We start from the raw sequence: 7,983 nt of genomic DNA on the forward strand, positions 1-7,983 counted from the left end.
CTCACAGGCTCAGATTCACTATAGACTTTTATTCTCATTCATTTGAATTAGAATTGGCGCATGCTAAAGCTTTAGTGAATCTGCTCCACAGTCTTTTTCTTAATCAAGATCTTCAACATTCATTCTGCTTACATTAATCGTGGGTGGACGAAGCAGGTAAGGACAATTCTGGGTTCACATAACAAGCAAGAATAGTGGTCCATGGGTCCACTTTCCATCATACTTAAGGGTGTATTTATATTCACGTGAGATGATTTATTTTGGGTGTATTGTGTGGTTTTGTATGCACTGGGAAATTAGGCAGATGTGAGGAAGGGTTTATCCACCTGTGCAAGTTGTGATTTGTGCACATACTACAAGGTATCTGATGTTGATGAAGGATATCCAGCTTTGAGAAGGTGCAGTAGCCAACCTATTTCACAGAAAAGATCTCCATCTATTAAGCCTTTTTATAATGCTGACTTTACATGGTCAACAAATACGTTTTTTTTCCTTGCCTAGGCTTGCAGAACAATTGTGTTTTATTGGTAATGGTGACTGGCAATGTTCTCAGGTACCCAGGGGGTGTCTACCTCTCCGTGCCAAGGGTACTGCACCCTACGCTGGGTGGGGGGGCCTTCTCGTGTGCAGCTTCAGAGGACTGGAACTCGCTACCACCAGAGCTCAGGTGTACATCTACCTTATCACTATTTTGGGCTCGGTGTAAGACTTACCTCTTCCTTCTGGCTTTCCCTGTCTAACAAAACAATTGTGTATAATTTAAATTTATTTAACTGTATATTATTGCGATGCCCCCTTAAGTGGAGGCATGTTTTTACTCAGAAAATAAATGATGATGATGATGGGACAGGGGAAAGAACAAACATTATCTTCCCTCCTCTGCTTCAACCCAAATAATAAGCTTGGTGCAGGAGCAGCAGCTCAAACGTATGCTGTGGCAGTGGAGCTACGTATGGGATGAATAGTTTCACGCTCTTTCTTGTGTGACAGAAAACTACATGTTATGGGGTACATGGACTACAGCCCATATTTACTAAGCAGTACTATGTGTAGCCCCTATACCCCCACCCTAAGTGAGATTAGGTCTGTTACTCCATATTAGTGGTGGTGTGGTGCGTACATGTGAGGTAACCGGAGGGCTGAGTTGCTCCGTGTTTGTGTGGGGAGAATCGGGACAGGCTTTCCGGGTTCTTCACTCCTTGTCAGCGCCTCTAGCCAGCATGGATCCTGTTTTTGCAGGATTGTCCATACTGACACTATGTTCTGGTCCAGTCAGTAACCACAATGGATTATAGTGCAACTGGTTCTTTATTCAGTACAGCAAAAGTCAGACTGCACAGCCCCCCTTTAGGGATAAGGCCTTGCAAGCCCCATCCAGATTTTTATCCCTGTTAGTGCTCAGGATAACACACACACCCTCCCACTCCTCAGGGGGAGGGGAGACAGACTCTCACTTCTGGAAAGTGTCAGTATTTATACCTACTGTTGTGTTTTTAACCCTGCCAGAACAGGTCTGGATACTGATAGGTCATCACATGCAGCATGTGACCCAATCAGTATCCTTCCCTCAGGCTGACACTTTCTGGCTGTTGCTAGGCCGGCCCTTAGATACAGCAAATGCATCTAAGGCTGCAAAAGCACACAAGGCCTTTCTGAAGGAATTGACCCATCCACCGCCTGCACCTAACAGGACTTACACTGGTAGGGCCCAGGAAAAGAAGTAGCTGCTGGGGGACTGTGCTACATATGTAAGGCCCAATGGGATTATTCAAATGCATAACTTCTATTAGCGAGCAAAACCAGCTGCTGTATAGCTTCACTGCCACAGCATACTTGTGAGCTCTATGTGCCTGCTGCTTACACCGGCTGCCATTCATGGACACTGCCCCTGGCTTCCTTTAAACGCAGACCACTTCTACTTACCAGTTGCCAGATCAATGTGGTTTTGCCGTTTGCATCCAGCCTTGCTATCTGGGAATATCCAATACGTCTGACCTGCTTGCTGCCTGACTACGTTCATGACCTCTGCCTGCCCGGACCAGCGGCCTGTCTGACTATGCTGTTGCTTTCCAGCTGCCCAGACCCTGGCCTTTTTAAACCTTTATCCTGCCTGCTGCCTGCCCTGACCTCAGCCTGCCTGACCGTCGCTTCTGCTTTGTCCATTGTACTACATTTTGATTGTCGATACAGTATGACACCTACCCTTTACCAACTCTGTGATGCACAGCTCGTCTCTACAGCCAAACTCTGGGCTCCATCCAGTTCTGGCTTCTTCAGCCATCGGGATTTGGTCCCTTTCGTTGAGCCCACCATCATCGGCGCTTTACATGCTATACCATAAGACACCTTGAAGTGCTGAAAGTCCAGTAGCACTCCGGTGTTGAATTGTTGATGGGCCTCCGGCACTGAAAAGATTTATCTCGTGCTCTGAAAGACATGTTTTCAATTGTCTTGTTGTTGAAAAGTTCCCTCTGTACTGGCTGTTGCAGTTGCAATGTAATAAATAGACAACATGGCCAATTTGCCAGTTAATACAGGACTTCATCTTATAGCTCTTGTTAGTCGTCGTACTAATGACCTTATTGCCAGATTTCCAATATTTGCTAAATTTACAGCACCCACAGGGATAACTCCCCAACCCAGGACGCACCTTGGGTAATTTATTCCTTTGAAATATACTTGGTGACAATAAACTAACCAAGTTTCATACCATCCATGATCACATCCGAAAGATTCTGATACAGTACGAAGACATTGGACTGAAGGTGCCGCTTGCCTTAGCAAGCGAAAAAGACCCCTATACAACTAACACTCAAGGACAGAACAATATAGTAAAATGAATGATAACTTTAATTAATGTATACAGAAAAGAGTGAAAAGTACTCTGAAATAAACACACAACGCTAAAGTTTAATGATTAAAAAAAGTATTAAATCGAATAATGAATTAATATAAACCACCTCCAAAATATTGGGGGTGGAAGATAGGAACTATAGGGCACTGGCACCATGCAATGAATGATGGTATTACAAATGGTGCCTCAGTATTGCAATTCAATATTGCAAACGCACCCTGGACATGGCCCAAAACATTTCTGCGACCTGGCATTAGGTGGGAGAACTTAACGGCAGGTTTACAGTAGCTATGGCCTAAAAAAAGATTGTGTTATTTTCCACACTAACTTTAATACCCTACTGTTATGCGTCAAGGTTTTCCACTCCTCTTTTGCATATCATTAACACTAATGGATGTTAAAGTTATTGCAAGGAAGAAGGAACAGAGGGCACAACGGGTGGTAGCAAATGAAAACTCATTTATTGAGCCAACACAACAATAAATGAGTTTTCATTTGCTAAAACCCGTTGTGCCCTCTGTTCCTTCTTCCATGTACCCAGGACTGACTGCAGGCTGTCGTTCTAAACTTTGGAGCACTGGTAATTGTATCATTTTTTCTTTTGAGGTGTGCAGCACTCCTCTCTATTATCTGGAAAGTTATTGCAAGCCCATCTTATCAATAGACAGGTCCTAATACAAATTTGGGAAGCTTTCAAGATACCCCTTTGCACTTAATGCATTACTTTCAGTTAGCGCATCGTTAAGTAAATAACAGAGTTATTTACCTGAGTCTATATACCACAGTTTACTAGTAACTAGTTACAGTACTTAAAGTTTGTTAATACTGTTAAGTAACTTTTACTATTATCAATACCACCGTTCAGTGTGCACACACCACCCCACCCAGTTAATATCCCAGTAGTGTATTGTATTGTATTGTATTGTATGTCTTTATTTATATAGCGCCATTAATGTACATAGCGCTTCACAGTAGTAATACATGTGGTAATCGAATAAATAACAGATAATATAAATAACATATCATGGGAATAAGTGCTTTAGACAAACATAACATTAAAGAAGAGGAGTCCCTGCCCCGAGGAGCTTACAATCTAATTGGTAGGTAGTGAGAACGTACAGAGACAGTAGGAGGGAGTTCTGGTAAGTGCGTCTGCAGGGGGCCAAGCTTTATGTATCATGTGTTCAGAATAGCCACAGTGCTATTCATATGCTTCTTTAAGCAAGTGTGTCTTAAGGTGGGTCTTAAAGGTGGATAGAGAGGGTGCTAGTCGGGTACTGAGGGGAAGGGCATTTCAGAGGTGTGGGGCAGTCAGTGAAAAAGGTTTAAGGCGGGAGAGGGCTTTAGATACAAAGGGGGTAGAAAGAAGACATCCTTGAGAAGAACGCAAGAGTCTGGATGGTGCATAACGAGAAATTAGGGCTGAGATGTAACGAGGGGCAGAAGAGTGTAAAGCTTTAAAAGTGAGGAGAAGAATGGAGTGTGAGATGCGGGATTTGATCGGAAGCCAGGAGAGGGATTTCATGAGGGGAGATGCTGAGATAGATCTAGGAAAGAGTAGAGTGATTCTGGCAGCAGCATTTAGGATAGATTGTAGGGGAAACAGGTGAGAGGCAGGAAGGCCGGACAGCAGGAGGTTACAGTAATCAAGACGGGAGAGAATGAGGGCCTGAGTCAGAGTTTTAGCAGTCGAGCAACAGAGGAAAGGGCGTATCTTTGTTATATTGCGGAGGAAAAAGCGTCAGGTTTTAGAAATGTTTTGAATGTGAGGGGCCAATGTGAGAGAGGAGTCGAGTGTGACCCCAAGGCTGCGTGCTTGGGCTACTGGGTGAATGATCGTAGTTCCAACAGTAATGTGGAAGGAGGTAGTAGGGCCAGGTTTGGGAGGAAGTATGAGGAGCTCTGTTTTAGCCATGTTGAGTTTAAGGCGGCGGAGGGCCATCCAGGATGATATAGCAGAGAGACATTCAGAAACTTTGGTTTGTACCGCAGGTGTAAGGTCGGGTGTTGAGAAATATATTTGTGTGTCGTCAGCATAGAGGTGATAATTAAACCCAAAAGATGTTATTAGGTCACCTAGAGAGAGTGTATACAGAGAAAAGAGAAGAGGTCCCAGGACAGAGCCCTGGGGTACCCCCACAGAGAGATCAATAGAGGAGGAGGAGGTGTTAGCAGAAGAGACACTGAAAGTACGATGGGAGAGGTAGGATGAGATCCAGGATAGAGCTTTGTTCCGAATGCCAAGAGTATGGAGATTGTGAAGGAGAAGAGGGTGGTCCACGGTGTCAAATGCTGCAGAGAGGTCGAGTAATATGAGCAGAGTGTAATGACCTCTGTCTTTGGCAGCATGGAGGTCGTCAGTTATTTTAGTGAGGACTGTTTCCGTGGAGTGAGCAATGCGGAAGCCAGATTGTAGAGGGTCTAGGTGAGAATAGGTGTTGAGAAAATGGAGCAAGCGAGAGAATACAAGACGTTCAAGGAGTTTAGAGGCAAAAGGCAGGAGGGAAACAGGTCGATAGTTAGAAAGACAGGTAGGGTCAAGCTTGCTGTTTTTAACTAGCTTATTCCTTCATATTTCTATACCTTGTTATTGGTGCAGAAAAGAAAAAGCACAACGTTTCGGGAGGGCAAACTCTCCCTTCGTCTTGTGCACCAACAATGTGAATAAATATGCAGCTCTAAGCTAGTTAAGGGGCAAAAACCCTACAGTGCGGCTGTCTTTCTCCCCTCATCACTCTGATACTTTTCGGGCAGGGTAACAGGACACCCACGACTGACCAGCACAGAGAAACCGGTATGGTAACCCTAACCTACAGTGAACGTCACAAGAGATAGATTCTGCGGGTGTGCCGAAAAGAATTCACATGCGCATATTCAGTGCACAGAAGTGACATGATGCCACCATTATACCATGTCTGAGAGTGCAGTAAAAATACACGGAAACATAATTTTAAGTTTATAATTTAGCAGTGAGTGAGGCTTGGTTCTGAGGCAGTAAATGAAAAGGACGGGGATTACAAGGAGGGAAAGATGGGCAAAGCGAGTAAGAAAAAAAGGAAGGAAGGAAGGAGGGAGGGAGGGAGGGAAGGAGGGAGAGAGAGAGAGAGGAGGAGAGGGGGGGGAGAGAGAATATTTACCAAATGTTCTAAAAAAAGAAAAAAATGCCAATATTAATCTGTCAAGAGATTTTCAAATGACATTCATGTTGTGATTGTGAGAAGCAGTTGGTCATATTTAGTAATGTTCCTATCAAAGGTTATACCCTACTATTGTAATTAAACACTAGCTCCACCTTCTGGTTTCTGCTGAAATACAGAGAAAACAAGTCCACAGAACGTTTCTGTCAACTCCAACACCTAGGCTGCTGTATACTATACCTATAGTCTGGCTATATATCAGTATCGTTCTATCTAGGTCATAAAATCAAAGTAACATATAAATAATGATGTCTAACTGAATAAATATTGTGTCGTTTTTCAGTAAAGAGTAATATAATCCTAATATGTTAATTTTTTTCTAGTCTTATTGCTCAATAGCAACCGAATTAATAGTTACATTATGTTTACTAAGGAATTCTTTATTTTGCAGATCCACCTATAACAGCCTTCTAAGGCCCAACCCCACAAAGCTCCGTTAAGTTAGGGCTTATAAAGTTCCATTACCTAAATCAAGAACCCACGTTAGGTTCCCAGAGTTAACATTGTATCGTCAAAGTTAAATATATGCAAAATCAATGGCCATTCAACATCCCATTAGCATAGGCTTAATGTCATGTTATTGTAGCATTAATGGAACATTGCGTTATCATTCAGCAACGTGACATTAAGTCCTTTTTAGCATGACTCCAATCAAGGACCTGAGATAGGTCCTTAACTCAAGTTCAGAAAGAGAAAAAAGGGGAATAACACTGGGAAATAACGCAATGTTAATTAAATCGTACCTACTGCTACACCCATCCAGACCCTGTAAAAGCTCTATTTCATTGTCTGAACATGAGTAACCACATGTACTGTATAGGTGTAGCAGTGTTTCCCCGTGACTCTACTGGATCTGCTGTCCTGTGCAGCTCCGCTGGCTCTGCCTCCCTCCAAATCGAGTCCTCCGGCAATCTAAGTGGTTAGAGGTTAGTTCCACCTCCAGGCTACTCGTCCGAATCAACCTCCTTTTCAAGAGTTGTGAGTGGCTGTGATAATTATGGGCTAAAAGCAGCAACCCTAAGCGTTTCTTCAGCTAAACGCCGATTTCATCAGGGGATGGCGCTACCCAGTCCAGATTACACTTAAATAGTCCCATTGTCCAATAGGAAAGAGTATAGCACAAATTTGATGATAGATGTTAAATACCAATCAAATATATCCTAGACCATGTGAAGTGATTATATGTAGAGTAGAATAACATATTAAAGGGTGCAGAATACCATTACAATGTAGCCCCCTTTCCCTATGCTTAAAGGAAAACCCGCGGGCAACTACACGTGCTGCTGTACCTGTATGCTCACAGGAGGCCTGAGCCTCTGCTTCTGGGAGCCTGGGGTGAGCTCTCTGTCTCTCTCCGAGCAGCGCCTCCACCTATGAGGGATCCCAGCTTCGGACTCTTCATAGGGCACAATACCCTTCATAATAACAACATACACCACACAATCAATATATATATATATATATATATATATATATATATATATATATATATATATATATATATATATATATATATATAACTGATCTTTACTATACACAACATAGTGAAATAATAGCATACACACCCTGGTTTAGCTAGCCCCAAATAACCCGAGGTGCTTGCGCACCTCTATACCGGTGTCCTGCACACTACCTCCCACAAATATGTGTCCCAGGGCAGCGCTACCCTCCATTAGCCAGATGGTGTACGTTGGGTACCTTCCTGGGTACTCCAGTACCCAGGTGCAGCTTGCTGATTTGTGTTGAAGCAGGTTCCATGCAGTGGAGCCTCCGACAGTAATGTCCCCTCTCGCCTAAGGTCCCATACCTCCACATGTTGTGAGCTCCAGCCGGAGTGTCTCACACATGTAGCCCTGTTTCCCCCTAAACAAAGAGGCTACTGGTGCTGCCTTTACCTGTTGGCTCACAGAAAGCCTAAGCCTCCGCCACGGA

Source organism: Ascaphus truei, chromosome 1 (genome assembly GCF_040206685.1).
Source record: "Ascaphus truei isolate aAscTru1 chromosome 1, aAscTru1.hap1, whole genome shotgun sequence".
NCBI classification, from domain to species: domain Eukaryota; kingdom Metazoa; phylum Chordata; class Amphibia; order Anura; family Ascaphidae; genus Ascaphus; species Ascaphus truei.